The sequence below is a fragment of the Nyctereutes procyonoides genome, unplaced genomic scaffold, assembly GCF_905146905.1.
Source record: "Nyctereutes procyonoides isolate TBG_1078 unplaced genomic scaffold, NYPRO_anot_genome, whole genome shotgun sequence".
In the NCBI taxonomy this organism is placed as follows: Eukaryota; Metazoa; Chordata; class Mammalia; order Carnivora; family Canidae; genus Nyctereutes; species Nyctereutes procyonoides.
Window position 1 is genome coordinate 14,434,961 of NW_026575020.1, and position 16,568 is coordinate 14,451,528.

The window sequence follows — 16,568 nt, forward strand, 5'->3', positions numbered from 1 at the left end:
CAGCCCCACACCATCCCCACCTGCATCCACCGTCCCTCTCATTCCTCTCAGGTGGCCAGAATGGATGATAGGATCAGGACAGAAACTCCATCCCCCCGCGCCCCCCACTGCCAACCACCTGATGCCCTGGCTGAAAACTGCTTGTTTCTTTTTCCGTTCTCTAAATGCTCACAGATGTCTGTCTGCTTTTCTCTATTATGTGCCTTCCAGAAGAGGGGGGAGGATCAGATACTTGTAAATATTTTAATCTCGCTTTTTCCTTTCTCTCTTAGTATCAAAAGAAGCAGGGGGTGGATGAGGGGATGTTTTCCTCCTTCCAGGTGGAGTTGAAGTTGGCAAAACCTGCAAACAGCTTCATTTCCTACCCTAGGGCGATAGGGATGGTAAATGAGCCCACCTGGGAACTAGAATGGGCTCTTAACCCTTTATTCTTGCTAATCTCTCCAGGTCCACCAGACTCTGAGAAGCATCAAACATGGCCACAGACTGAAGTGGGAACCAAGCAGGGTCCAGCAATGGACAGTTGGTTTCTAAATTGTTGTAGGGAAAAAATAATAATAAATAAATAAATAAATAAATAAATAATAAATAAATAAATAAATAAATTGTTGTAGGACCTATAGACAGGTCCCCAGGAGGAAAGACAGGAATGATCACAGATGGTCTTAGATGAGACTGGGAGAAGAACCAGGGTGGATGGCGAGCATATACTGCAGCAGGAGACTGCTTTAAGTCTTTCAGAAAGAACCAGACGGTTTGAGAGAGGAGGGGATATTGTCACAGGTGTCAGAATCTTTAAAGTTTGTATCTGAGCAGGAAAATAGAAAGTGTGGTATGTGGGACGGTGTCACTCACAATTTAAAGATTCAATCAGGACTCCTGTGGGAGTGTAAATCTTTTAAAAAGCAAATTGGCTAAATGAGTCAAGAATCATAAAAATACCCATCATCTTTGACTCAGAAATCTCATTTCTGGGTTTGGATCCTAAGGAAATTGCTCCAAATACAGAAAAAGATGTTTGCTATGGTTATTTATAATAGTGAAAACAAAACAGCAGAAATGGAAACATCCTGTCTGCCCACTTACAGGGGCAGAGATAGTGCCATCAGGTGCATCTTTCAGGGAACCACCTGGCAGTGCACCTCTTAAGAGCACACCATAACACAGAGGCATTTTACAACAAAGTTGGAAATGACAGTTATGTAGGAAGTTGTATACACTAGAATTTCAGCCACCAGCACAAGATGATGAGGCCTGTGGGTTGAAAAAGACTAGTGGAGGATCCCTGGGTGGCGCAGCGGTTTGGCGCCTGCCTTTGGCCCAGGGCGCGATCCTGGAGACCCGGGATCGAGTCCCACATCGGGCTTCCGGTGCATGGAGCCTGCTTCTCCCTCTGCCTGTGTCTCTGCCTCTCTCTCTCTCTGTGACTATCATAAATGAATAAAAATTAAAAAAAAAAAAGACTAGTGGAGAAAAACAGACAAAAATGTATTTACACTTGTGTTTGGGTGATGGGACCATGGCTAGATTTTTTACTTGTTTTGTGTTTTCCAAGAGTTTGCAAATGGGGTGTTTCACCTTTAAAATGGAAAATAATGATTGAAATCAGAAAACCCATCAAGAGTTTTTGCTTTAACAGTTAAATGAAAAGTTTTACATGGACATCATTTCTTCACATTTTGTGTGTGTGTGTGTGTGTGTGTGTGTGTGTGTGTGTTTTAATTGTATAGTCTAGTGGTGTGAACATTCTGGTACTCCGAGAATATTAACATGCCTTTGCTGCCTCAATATGCCCACATTCTCTTAGCTTTCACCTCCAAACAGGGAGGATAATGGCGGGGGAGGAGTGGGCCAGCCAGAAGCAACTACAATATAATATACACAGCTAAATATAGACTACTGTTTACACAGGAGGACCCAGAGGAAGTTAAGATAAAATTTTCCACTGGATGACCTCATTTGCCTAAAACACTCAGTAGTCCTGGTCAGATCTCACAGAAGTACCAGCCTTCCTAGTTGGAGCCAGCGGCCTGCTTTAGAAAGGTGGGGTGGAGGGCCTGCAATCATGGAGGAGGCGGGTCTGAGCAGGAGAAACCATTCCCTCCAGGCCTGGCAGAAGCATCCAGGACAGGTGGGCTGCGAACAGGGGGAGGAGCCTGGGCTGAGACTCAGTAACATTGCTCAGAAGTCCCTTTCCACCCCTGTGAGAAAGGGGAAACATGGGTCAGAGAGGCCTGGCATTCACCTCTTGAATCCTGAACACCCACCTGCGTGGGTGTGAGACCGGAAGCTCCAATGATGCCACTTGAGCCCCTGCTCTGAGCTCCTGTTTCAAATTGCTGATACCCTCTGTCAAAGAAGACTCAGCAAGTCATCTGGGAGCCCGGGGTGAGTGCACCTGGTTTGAGTTAGCCTGTGAGATCTTCCTCCTAATTATGGCTGCTCTGTGGAGGGAAATGGAAGGATCTGGGGAATACATATGTAAGGAAACAAACAGAAAGGAGGCTGCCCCCAGAAGCCACCCACCTTGTCAGAGACACCCTACCTGGGCAGCCTCTACATGGCTTAGAGTGTCCTGGGTCTTTGAATCCTTTGACTTCCTCCCAGCCCAAAGCCTTCCCATCCTGAAGACCTGTCTCACCACTCTCCATGTTCCTTTGGTTCAGTCAATCAAACAGCTGGATTTTTTTAAAATAAACTTTTATAAGGAAACATTTTGGAGTATAATAAACCCTGTATATCCTTTTCCTAGATTCAATAATTATTCATTCATGGCCAATCTCGTTTCACCTGCGTTCCCATTATTTCCTCCTTCACCACCACTAATTTGAAGCAAATCCTAACATTACAAAGTTCATCCATAAAGAGTTCAGCATATACATATATACAATAATAATATATGTGTATATATATTTACATAATATATGTATATGTGTATATATACACATATATAAAATAAGATCTTTTTATTTTTTTAAGATTTTATTTTTATTTATTCATGAGAGACACAAAGAGAGAGGCAGAGACACAGAGAGGGAGAAGCAGGCTCCCTTCAAGGAGCCTGATGCGAGACTCAGTCCCAGAACCCCATGATCATGACCTGAGTCAAAAGCAGATGCTCAACCACTGAGCCACCCAGGTGCCCTAAAACAAGGTCTTTTTAAAACCATTGTCACTATACCATGTTCAACCTGTAAAAGCTAATACTGATTCCTCATTATTATCAAATATCCAGGCAAAGTTTAACTTTTCCTGATAATCTCATATATTTTTTTTGTTTACTTGAATCATGATCCAAATAAGGTTCTTATAATTGTGACTGATTGTCATGTCTCGAGACAAAGAGCTGAACTATGAAACTACAAAATCCAAATTTAGAGCAGGTAGCAGAGTGACATTCTAAACAAGTACCAATCATTAAACCTAAGCATTCACTCATTGATTCATTCAACAGATACTTATCAAGGACCTCGAGTGCACCAGGCCTGCATGCTACACTGGGATATAATGGTGGCTGTGATTATTCTTGGAGCCTGTATTAATAGAGGGAGTCTGGTGAGGAAAGCAGACTTTTTTTTTCAAAGATTTTATTTATTTATTTCAGAGAGAGAGAGAGAGAAAGTATGAGGGAGAGAGAGCAACCATGAGCAAAGGGAGGACAGAGGGAGAGGGAGAAGCAGACTCTCCACTGAGTAGGGAGCCCAATGTGGAACTTGATCCTAGGACCCCAGGATCATGACCTGGGGCAAAGGCAGAAACTTAACTAACTGAGCCATCAAGGCACCTAAGGAAAGCAGATATTGATCAAACAGTCATATAAGTGAATGAGGCATTTAAAAGTTGAAAAGTGCTATGAAGAAAGGTGCTACAGGCACCAATAACATGGAGTTTAAATAAATCTACATAACAAAATTAGGGTCAAGAGGTTGAAGTGTTGGGGGAACAAATTTGGGCACAGTAGAGGGAAAATCTCAAAAACAACCAAGTGTTAAAAAAAAAAAAAAACAATGTAAAAAGAAGCAGGGACATATGACACATAACCAAGAGAAACAGCAAGCATCAGAAATAGATCCAGAAATGACACAAATGATAGAATTAGTAGACAGGGTGTTAAAATAGCTACCATTCCATATGTCCAACAAGGTAAAGGAAAATGTGATCATGATAAGGATAGACATGGAAAATATTTTATAAGACCCAAGTTGAACTTCCAGAGATGAAAATAAATCTGCGTGGACTTAACTGCAGAAGAAAAAATTAATGAATTTGAAGATCTAGCATTAAAAACCATGTCAGTGCTCTGTGACATAACATCAAACATATGTGTAACTAGAGTTCAAGAAGAAGAGAGAGGGACAAAAGAGTCTGAAGAAATAATAGTTAAGATTTTTCCAAATTTGATGAAAATTATAAACCCATGGATACAAGAAGACAAGAAGACAAATGAACACCAAAAACAAACATGAAGAAAACTACATCCAGTTGTATCATAATCACAATACTTAAAACCAGCAATAAAGAAAAAAGTCTTAAAAGTAGCCAGAGGAAAAAAAGACACATTCCATACAGAAGAATGATGATAGGGGATCCCTGGGTGGCGCAGCGGTTTGGTGCCTGCCTTTGGCCCAGGGCACGATCCTGGAGACCCGGGATCGAGTCCCACATCGGGCTCCCGGTGCATGGAGCCTGCTTCTTCCTCTGCCTGTGTCTCTGCCTCTCTCTCTCTCTATCTCTCAGTGTGCCTCTCATAAAAAAAAAAAAAAAGAAGAAGAAGAAGAATGATGATAAGAATGACAGCAGACTTTTCATCATAAACAATGCAAATGAGAAGGTAGTGGAGTGACATCTTTGTTAGGGAAAAAACTATCAGCCTAGATTTCTATATGCAGAGAAAATATCTTTCAAAAATGAAAATGAAGGGGCACCTGGGTGGTTTGGTTGATTAAGTGCCTTCATCTCAGGTCATAATCTCAGGGTCCTGGGATTGAGCCCCACATTGGGCTCCCTGCTCAGCAAGGAGCCTGCTTATCCCTCTCCTCCCTACTTATGCTCTCTCTCACTATCTTTGTTGCTATCTCTGTCTCTCTGTCGGTCTCTCTCTCAAATAAATAAATAAAATCTTTTTTTAAAATGGAAACAAGGGCAGCCCCGGTGGCACAGCGGTTTAGCACCGCCTGCAGCCCAGGGCATGATCCTGGAGACCCTGGATCGAGTCCCACATTGTACTCCCTGCATGGAGCCTACTTCTCCCTCTGCCTGTGTCTCTGCCTCTCATTCTCTCTCTGTGTCTCTATAAATAAATAAATAAAATATTTAAAATAAAATAAAATGGAAACAAAATAAGGACTTTTTCAGACCTATGAAAGCTGAGGGAAGTCATCACCAGCAGGCCACCAGTACAATGAAATCTTCAAGTGGGTTTTTCAGACAGAATGAAAATTATATCAAAAGAAAATTTGAAAAAAAAAAGAAAATTTGGATTTATATAAAGGAAGAGCCCAGAAATAGTAAATAATTGAGTAAATATAAAAGTCTTGTTTTAGGGGCCCCTGGGTGGTTTAGTCAGTTAAGCATCTGCCTTCAGCTTAAGTCATGATCCCAGAGTCCTGGGATTGAGCCCTGTATCAGGCTCCACACTCAGCAGGGAGACTGCTGCTCCCACTGTGTGTGCTCTATCTCTCTATCAATTAAATAAATAAAATATTTTTTTAAAAAGTCTTGTTTTGTTATTACTTAAGTTTCCTTAAAAGGGAATTGATGGTTTAAAGCAAAACTGATAATTACACATTGTGGAGTTTCTAGCATATGTAGAAGTAAAATGTATGACAGCAAAAGCACCAAGACCAGGAAGGGAGAAAAAGGCTAGTGCTATAAGGTTATTTCACCATATGTGAAGTGGTATAATATTTCTTGAAGGTAAAGTGTGATAAGTTAAATGTCTACATTATAAATCCTAAAGCAACCACTAAAAGAAAAAAAAAGGTTTGGCTAATAAGCAAATAAAGGCGATAAAATGAAATCATAAAAGGAACACTCATCATTTCATACAAAAGCAAAAGAGGGAGCGGGGAAAGGAACAAGGAATAGATGGCACAAATAGAAAACAAATAGCAAAATGGTGTTTTTAAATCTAACCACATCAATAGGCAACCCCAATTAAAAGGCAGAGATTGTCAGACTGGATAAGAAAGCAAGGCACAGGGCAGTCCCAGTGGCTCAGCGGTTTATTTTATTTTATTTTATTATTTTATTTTACTTTATTTTATTTTATTTTATTTTATTTAAGATTTTACTTATTTATTCATGAGAGACACAGAGAGAGGCTCAGTGGTTTAGCACCGCCTTCAGTCTAGGGCGTGATCCTGGAGACCCAGGATCGAGTCCCACATCAGGCTCCCTGCATGGAGTCTGCTTCTCCCTCTGCCTCTCTCTCTCTCTCTCTCTCTCTCTCTAATTAATAAATAAATAATCTTTAAAAATAAAAAAAGAAAAGCACAACTATATGCTCTCTACAGCGAATCCAATTTAAATATAAAGAATAATTTAGGTTAAAAGTAAAAGCATGGAAAAAGATATATCATACTAACACTAAGCAAAAGAATGCAGGAGTTCCCATAAAATGTCAGACAAAAGCTCTAAAGAGCAGGAATATTACCAGGGGTAATCGTCATTTCATAATAATAAAGGAGTGAATTCATAAGCATAAATATTGGTACACCTAACAACAGAGCTTCAAAATACATAAAGCATACTGCCGTTATTCACAGGCAACATAATTGGGCACATAGAAACCACAAAAGGATATAGAGAAGAACTATTAGCATAAATAAGTAATTTACCAAAGTCACTGGATACACAGTCAATATACAATCTCTTACATTTTAGCCATTCTGGTACGTGTATAGTAGCATCACATTGTGGTTTTAATTTGTATTTCCAGGATGACATTTTTCAAAAAGATGTATTTATTTGTTTGAGAGAGAGAGAGAGAGAGAGTGCATTCGTGAGTGGAGGGAAGGGCCAATAGGGAGATAAGCTGAGTGGGGACCCCGACTGGGGGCTTAATCTCAGGACACTGAAATTGTGACCTGAGCCAAAACCAAGAATCAGGTGCTTAACCAACTGAGCCACCCAGGCACCTCTCCAGGATGACATTTTTTAAAAATTAATTAATTAATTAATTTTAAAGATTTATTTATTCATTCATTCATTCATTCATGAGAGACACAAAGAGAGAGGCAGAGACATAGGCAGAAGGAGACGCAGGCTCCCTCCAGGGAGCCTGATGTGGGACTCAATCCCAAGACCCCAGGATCATACCCTGAGCCGAAGGCAAACGTTCAACCACTGAGCCACCCAGGCATCCCAAGGATGACATTTTAATATACTTTTTGACTATTGAGAAATTTTCTTTTGTAATGTACAAGTCTTTTGCCTATTTTTCTATTGGATTGTCTGCCTTTTTCCTGTATTGATTTGTAGGGGTTTCTTCTATATTCTATGTATGACTCCTTTGACAGCTTACATATGACAAATATTTTCTTCCACTCTCTGTGGCTTGCCTTTTCACTTTCGTTCCAGTTATAAATTTACTACCTTTGTGATTGCCTTGCTCTGCTTTGTGATTCTGGAACTGGACTCTGAAGATGATATTTCTCCTTTGCCAGCTGGCTTGATGATATGTTTTGTCAGCAGAAGATACCAGAGGCTCATTGCAAGACTAGAAGAGGATGAGTTACTTTTTCTCTTCTGTTGTTATATTTTGCATGGAACACCAAGTGAAGCAGTGTACAAAGGCCGTGGCTTGTTTACTGCAGTGGTGAGTACTTTCCAGCCATTCCCTTTGTGACTGCAGTAGTGGACTGTATATTCTGAAGCAGCCATGCTCCCTCCTCAGAGATCTGAATCTTGGCCTTGCAGGGCTCTCCTGCTCAGTTTTTGGGTTTTTCAAAAAAGATTTATTTATTTGGACGCCTGGGTGGCTCAACGGTTAAGTGTCTGAGCTGAAGGCAGATGCTTAACCTGAGCCAATAACCTTTATTTGAAAGAGAAAGAGACTGCACGGTGGGGGACAGAGGGGCAGAGGAAGAGGGAGAGAACCAGACTCGCTACTGAACACGGAGCCTGATGCAGGGCTTGAATTAACGGTTCTGAGCTCAAGGCTTGAGCTGAGATCAAGAGGCAGACACTTAACTGACTGAGCCACCCAGGCTCCTCAAACATAAAACCTAAAAAACAAAACAAAACAAAACAAAACTGGGCCACCTGGGTGGCTGAGTTGATTAAACGTCTGACTCTTGATTTCTGCTGAGGTCGTGATCTCAGGGTTGTGGAATCAAGCTCCACATCTGGCTCTACACTCAGTGGGGAGTCTGCTTAACTTCTCCCTCTCCCTCTGCCCCTTCGCCTCCTACTTATGCTCTCTCTCTAAAATAAATAAATAAATATTTAAACATAAAAAAGATTCTATTTTTAAGCAATCTCTACACCCATTGTGGGGCCCAGAACCACAACACTGTGATCAAAAGTTGCACACTCCACCAGCTGAGCCAGCCAGCGAGCCTGAGTTTCTAGGCTCCCTCCTTGTTCACTTTTCCCTCAGCCCTGAGGTGACAACTGCTTCCTGCAGTTACTACCTTTATTACATCTTAGCATTCTCCTTTACCTTTTTAAACATTAGATCACCATTTTCCTTTTCTTTATATTGTATTTCTTCATATTAAATGTCTCTGCTCATGTTATAGGTATAATGTCAGGCTCCTGACTGCATTCTGATTTACACTCTCTTGACACTGGCATTTGGTGAATAAAAGTTCTTAATCTTAACATGCTTTAACAGCTTTGTTGAGACTCATTTGGTCCCATATGTGTTGGTCTAGTTCTGGGCTTTTATTTTGTTCCATTGATCTATATAGTTATCTTTACACTAGTACCACACTGTTTTGATTACTCTAGCTATATAATAAATGTCTTGAAATCATGTAGTAGATAGAAGTTTCCAACTTTGCTCTTTTTCCATGCTGTTTTGGCTCTGCAAGGTCCTTTGAATTTTCATATAAATTTTAGAAATAGGGATGCCTGGGTTTGCCTTTGGCTCAGGTCATGATCCTGGGGTCCAGGGATCCAGTCCCACATCAGGCTCCCCATAAGGAGCCTGCTTCTCCCTCTGCCTTTGTCTCTGCCTCTCTCTCTGTGTCTCTCATAAATAAATAAATAAATAAATAAATAAATAAATAAATAAATAAATAAAATCTTTAAAAGATTTTAGAATCTTTAAAATGTTTAAAAATATCTTGCCGGGGATCCCTGGGTGGCGCAGCGGTTTGGCGCCTGCCTTTGGCCCAGGGCGCGATCCTGGAGACCCGGGATCGAATCCCATATCGGGCTCCCGGTGCATGGAGCCTGCTTCTCCCTCTGCCTGTGTCTCTGCCCCTCTCTCTCTCTCTCCAATCTGTGACTATCATAAATAAATAAATTCAAAAAAAAAATTTAAAAAATAAAAAAATAAAATAAAAAATAAAAATATCTTGCCAGGGCAGCCCAGCAGGCTCAGCGGTTTAGCGCTTCCTTCAGCCCAGGGCCTGATCCTGGAGACCTGGGATCAGGTCCCACATCAGGCTCCCTGCGTGGGGCCTGCTTCTCCCTCTGCCTGTGTCTCCACCTCTCTCTCTCTGTGTCTCTATGAATAAATAAATAAAAATCTTAAAAGAAAAATATCTTGCCAGTTTCTATAAAAATTTCTTCTAGTATTTTAATTGGAATTGTGTTAAATCTCTAGGTCAATTTGGGTTGAACTGACATCTTTTTATTTTTTTTTTTTTAAGCAGGCTCTACATCCAATGTGAGGCTTGAACTCCCAACCCTGAGATCAAGAGCCTCATGCTCCACTGACTGAACCAGCCAGGCACACCAAACTGACATTTTAACACTCTTGAATCTCCTGATCCATGAACATTGTGTTAGTCTACTCAGGCTGCCATAACAAAATACCATCGACTGGGTAACTTAAACAATAGAAATTTCTTTCTCACCTTTCTGGAGGCTGGAAAGCCCAAGATCAAGGTGCCGGCAAGGCCGGTTTCTTTGCTTTGCTTTTTTTTTTTTTTTTTTTTTTTTTTTTGAGACTGTATTTATTAATTTGAGAGAGAGAAAGCATAAGTGAGGGCAGGGAGCAGAGAGAGAGGGAGAAATAGGCTCCCCGCTTAGCTGGGAGCCTGACACAGGACCATGTGAGATCATGACCTGAGCTGAAGGCAGACACTTAACCAACTGAGCCACCCAGGCTGTCCCAAGACAGATTTCATTCTGAGGCCTTTTCTCTTAACTCCCAGGCAGCTACCATCTCACTGTGCTTGCATGACTTTTTTGTGTGCACATAGGAGACAGAGTAAGAGAGAGAGAGAGCTCTCTGGTGTCTCCTTTCAGAGGGACACTAATCTTATGGGATCCGGGTTCCACCTTCTTGACCTCTAACTACTTCCTCTGGGGCCCCATTCACAAATACAGTCACATTGAGGGTTAGGGCTTCAACATATAATTTTGGGGGTATACAATTAGTCCATAGCAAACTTCATATATCTTCTATTATTTAAGTCTTCTTTGATCGCTCTCAATAATTTAAAATTTTTTTCAGTGTGTTACAAGTCTTAAGTCAAATATATCCCTACATGTTTAATATTTTTCTGCTATTACATATGATGTTTTTAAGGATTTCAGTTTCCAATTGTTTATCGCTAACATAGAGAAGTAGAATTTATTTTTGTACATAATAGACCTTGTAACCTGAAACTTTTCTAAACTCACTTATTAGTTCTCATAGCTTTCCTTAGGGTTTTCTTTTTTTTTTAAGATTTTATTTATTTATTCATCAGAGACACAGACTGAGAGAGAGAGGCAGAGACACAGGCAGAGGGAGAAGCAGGCTCCATGCAGGGAGCCCGACGTGGGACTCGATCCCAGGACTCCAGAATCATGCCCTGGGCTGAAGGCAGATGCCATAACTGCTGAGCCACCCAGGCGTCCCTCCTTGGGGTTTTCTACATTAAAAATCATGTCACCTGGGATCCCTGGGTGGCGCAGCGGTTTGGCGCCTGCCTTTGGCCCAGGGCGCGATCCTGGAGATCCGGGATCGAATCCCACATCGGGCTCCCAGTGCATGGAGCCTGCTTCTCCCTCTGCCTGTGTCTCTGCCTCTCTCTCTCTCTCTCTCTCTCTGACTATCATAAATAAATAAATAAAAATTAAAAAAAAATCATGTCACCTGTGAACAAAGATGGCTTTATTTCTACTTTTCTGTTTGCATGTTTTTCCTTTTGTTTGTTTGTTTTGCTTTATTAACCTGCTAGAATCTCCAGTTGTGATGTGGTAAGAATGTTCATCTTTGTCTTTTTCCCATTAAGTATGATGTTAGCTGTAGGTTTTTCTTAGGTGACGTTCATCAAGTTGAGGAAGTTTTCCTCTATTTATAATTTCCTGAGAGTACCTATCATAAATGGGTAGATTTGGGGGCACCTGGGTGGCTCAGTTAAGCATCTGCCTTTGGCTCAGGTTATGATCTCAGGGTCCTGGGATCGAGCCCCATGTTGGGCTCCCTGCTTGGCGGGGAGTCTGCTTCTCCTCCTCCCTCTGCCTGTGGCTCCCCCTGCTTGTGCATGTGAATATGCTCTCTCTCTCTCTCTGTCAAATAAATAAATAAAATATTTTTAAAAAAAGAACAAATAAATGGGGAGATTTTATCAAATACATTTTTCTACTGAGATGACCATGTAGTTTTTCTTCTTCACTCTGTTAATAAAATTAATTACATTAATTGATTTTCAGATTTTAACCAACCATGGATTCCTAGAATAAATCCCATCAGGACATGATGTATTATCTTTTTTATATATTTCTGGATTTAATTTTTTTTAAGATTTATTTATTTATTTATTTTAGAAAGAGAGAGAGTGGGCAGGCACGGGGAAGGGTTGGGCAGAGGGAGAGAGAGAATCCTCAAGAAGACTCCCTGCTGAGCATCGAGCCCAACATGGGGCTTGATCTCACAACTCTGAGATCACAGCCTGAGCCAAAATCAAGAGTCAGAGGCTCAACTGACTGAGCTACCCAGATGCCCACCAGATTTGACTTCTTAAAGTTTTGTTAAGAATTTTTGCATTTGTGTTCATGAAGGATGCTGTTATATGGTTTCCTTTCCACATAATATCTTTGGTTTGGGTATCAGGTAATACTATCATAGAGTGAGCTGCGAAGTCTTCCCTATTTTTTGAAAAATTTTGTATAAGACTAGTATTATTTCTTCCTTATCATCACTCACTTCAAAAATACTTGTGATTTCTTCTTTGATTCAAGGATTATATAGTTGTTGCTTAATTATCAAATATTAGGATGATGTTTTATTTTAAGATTTTATTTTTTTAAGCAATCTGTATACTCAGTATGGGGCTCACAACCCTGAGACCAAGAGTCAAACTCTACCAACTGAGCCAGCCAGGTGCCCCTAGGGCCATATTTTAGATATCCCCTTATTTTTGAAATCTATTTTAATACCACTGTACTGAGAGAAGATATTCTATATTATGTCAATTCCTTAGGTTATTGATTCTTGCTGTATTGCTCGTATTTGGTCTATCTTTGTGAAGATCTCTGTGTAGTTGAAAAGAAGATCTGTTCTGCCATCATTGTTTAGGATAATATTCTACAAATATCAGTTAGGTTGATTTGGTGAACAGTGCTGTTCAAATTTCTAGAGCCTTGGAACACCTGAATGGCTCAGTGGTTGAGCATCTGCCTTTGGCTCAGGGGGTGATCCTGGAGACCTGGGATCGAGTCCCACATCAGGCTCCCTGCATGGAGCTTAAACCGGCGTTGCCAAACTTCAAAACAACATGACACCTGAACACCTATGCTCGCACTAAAAGATAATCGGTGTTTTCAGTCACCTTACAAAAGAATCTACAACAGGGTTCTAAATATAGGGAACTCCACTTGCACGTTCACAATAAAATTATACAATTTTACCAAAAAAAAAAAATTGACCTAGAGCAATTTTTCCAGAAATAATGCATCCTATATAAAGCAGTGCCCTGTATAGCAGGGCAAATTGAGACTTTGAAATCCCTGTCTGTGAAAGTGGTTTTCTCCTGGGGCCCCCTGGTACACTTTGGACTCTTTCCCTCAGCCCACTCCTTCGTGCCCTGAAGGGAGTTGCCATGGTGACCGTGGGACCTTGACCTCTGGAGTAGCTCAAGCTCAGAAGAAAGGGGTTCCTTCCAGCGTGGCTTAGGAGCCCGGAGCTGAGATGCAAATGGCATTCTTCTGGGTCAGCCACACACATATTCACTGGTTGAGCCCCAGAGACGTGAGGAAAGTACCCAAACAACTTCCCAAGCCGGGAGCCACTACTGGGCGCACCCCTCTCCAGCAGAGGAGAAGCCTTCACAATACACCTCATCCTGAGCCTGATCCAGACAGACACCAGCTCTTGAAGAAAGGCCATCCTCAGGGAGGCGGGTTGGGGCTGAATGGCTCTAATTAATTTATTATTGGAGTTCGAGGATATAAAGAGAGGGTCACTGCAAATGTAAATGATGTTGTTTTTTTATCCCAGGATCTAAAGCCACTTAACCAAGGAAATGAAAGCTATCTCACATTTGTTTAATTAGCTCATTTGAATAGAAGAGAGGCCAGGGAGGGACAAAAGGCCTGAACTCAGGAGCTTGCCCACATTCCTCTCCCCCTTAACAGGGAAGCTCCGCTGAACTCCTTCCTCAGTACTTTTTTGTAAATGTTAATAATATTTGCAATTATAAAAACAGTTTGTGCTCATTGTCATCAGGCAAACGATACAGAATTTATTTTAAATTACTATCTCCCTTCCAATTCCAATTGAGGTAATCAGTGCTAACATCCTGGAGCATATGGCCTTCTGTCTTCTTTGTGACCCTTTCAATGCACCTAACCATTCCCCGGTATGGCCTTGCTCTCTGCCTCACCTGCTTTAACATTATGTCATGGTATCATGGAGATTTCTCCATGTCAACATATATGCATCTAAATTAACTCTTTAAATCCTCCATAATCTGGGACGCCTGGGTGGCTCTGGGTTCAGCATCTGCCATTCAGAGTCGCAGGATTGAGTCCCACATCAGGATCCCTGTGAGGAGCCTGCTTCTCCCTCTGCCTGTGTCTCTCATGAATAAATAAATAAATCTTTGGGGAAAAAAAACCTTCCATAGTCTGTTGGGAAAATTGGACAGCCGCATGCAGAAGAATGAAACCAGACCATTCTCTTACACCAGACACAAATATAAACTCAAAATTATTGAAAGATCTAAGCGTGAGACAAGAGTCCATCAAAATCCTAGAGGACAACAACCTTTCTGAACTTGGCCATAGTAACTTCTTGTAAGACACATCTATGAAGGCAAGGGAAACGAAAGCAAAAATGATTAGGACTTCATCAAGATAAAAAGCTTCTGCACAGTGAAGGAAACCGTCAACAAAACTAAAAGACAACCTACAGAATGCGAGAAGATACTTACAAATGACATATCAGATAAAGGGCTTCTATCTATAATTTATTCAACATTCCCCTATTGATGGACAATTCTTATTATATCCAGCTTTTGCTACTATAAGTAGGCTCCATCTTTTGTGTGTATATATGCATATCTTATTGTATATATACAATATTGTATGTCTCATTACCTACACTGTATATATCTTATATATATGTATACTGATGTTATTATTTCTATAAGACACATTCTCAAAATTGGGATCAAATGATGTGTTCATTTTTACTTCTAAAAGTCACCTTGAGATTACTTATTCAAAAAGGTTTAGCAATTCACAAAGTCTCTGTTTACCCACGCGCCTGACAACATTGGATATTATCAATCTTTAATTTTTGCCAATCTGATGTGTAAAACTGGTACTAATTGTTTGTTTTCTTTTGCATTTCCCTGACTACAAATAGAGTTGAGTGTCTTTTCATATGCTTGTTGGACATTTGTATTCTTTCATCTGTAAAATGCTTGTTCATATCTTTTGTCCATTTTTTTTTAAGTTTTGTCTTTTCCTTATCAGGTTACACACTCACAATATTATTTATTGTCTGTCACAGGTATCATCATTCTTAGTTTTTGGACCTAGTAGGACTCAATCATTTTTTCCCTTCCCTGTCAGTTTCACTTGTGAATGTCAGCTTTTGCTGCTTTTTCCAAGTTAATGGCTGGGGAAAAGCATGCCATGACTATACAACAAAACAGAGAGGAGGTTCAAGTGATCAGAGCAGTGAGTTTGTGCTGGGAAAACCAAGCTGGACAAAATTTAGCATCTGTAATACTCATATCTGGTGGAGAGAGTGAGTAGCTTTTCCAGAAATCAATCTCTTTGTTCTGCCTTACTATTTTTTTATTTTTTTTAATTTTTATTTATTTATGATAGTCACACAGAGAGAGAGAGAGAGAGGCAGAGACACAGGCAGAGGGAGAAGCAGGCTCCATGCACCGGGAGCCCAATGTGGGATTCGATCCCGGGTCTCCAGGATCGCGCCCTGGGCCAAAGGCAGGCGCCAAACTGCTGCGCCACCCAGGGATCCCTGCCTTACTATTTTTTAAAGATTTTATTTCTAAGTAATCTCTATACCCAACATGGGGCTCGAACTTACAACCCAGAGGTCAAGAGTCACATGCTCTACCAACCAAGCCAGCCAGGCGCCACTGTTTATTCTGCTCTAAATGTTCCTCCTCCTCCTCTCAGAATAGAATTCTTCTCCCATATCCCTTTAGCTTACTCCTACTCATTTCTCAAAACTCAGCTCAAACATCACCTCCTCTGAAAAGCCTTCCTTGATCCACCCACCAGCTGACCTAGATGCCCCTCCTATGTATAGTTCTGTTCGAGCTCTTGTCGTATCATATCATAACCCACTGGTCAGCTTGTCTGTCCCTCACACTCTAGGTGGACCTTTAGAGCAAGATGTTAGAGCAAGCTCCCTTTAGAGCTCTTGTCCATCCTCAAGGTCAAGCACCCTTGTGAGTGCTTTTTTGTTCAAAAAATAACTTGGGGGGGCGACTGGGTGGCTCAGTTGGGCTAAGCATCTGCCTTTGGCTCAGGTCATGATCTCAGGGTCCTGGGACTGATCCCCACATTGGGGTCCCTGCTCAGCAGAAGCCTGCTTCTCCCTCTCCTTCTGCCCCTGCCCCCTGTTCATTCTCTCTCTCTCTCTCTCTCAAATAAATAAACAAAATAAAATTAAAAAGTATAGCTTGAACAAATTGAGCCAAGTTTCCTTAGTACCTCTGTGCCAGGTGCTATGAGAGTAATGGAAGAATTATAACACGTGAGCCCTGAAACCAGCGTGATTATGACACACTAAAATGGAGATAGTAGCAATTCTACTTCAATAGAATATTATGTCATTGAGAATATAAATGAGATAGAAGCCCTGGAGGAAGGGGACAAGGAAGGGTCATGGAGGACGTGGAATTTGCTCTGGATTGTGATGGCTGGGTGGGATTTGGGTAAGGAGTAAGAAGAAACAAGGCAGCCAGTAGGGGCAGCAA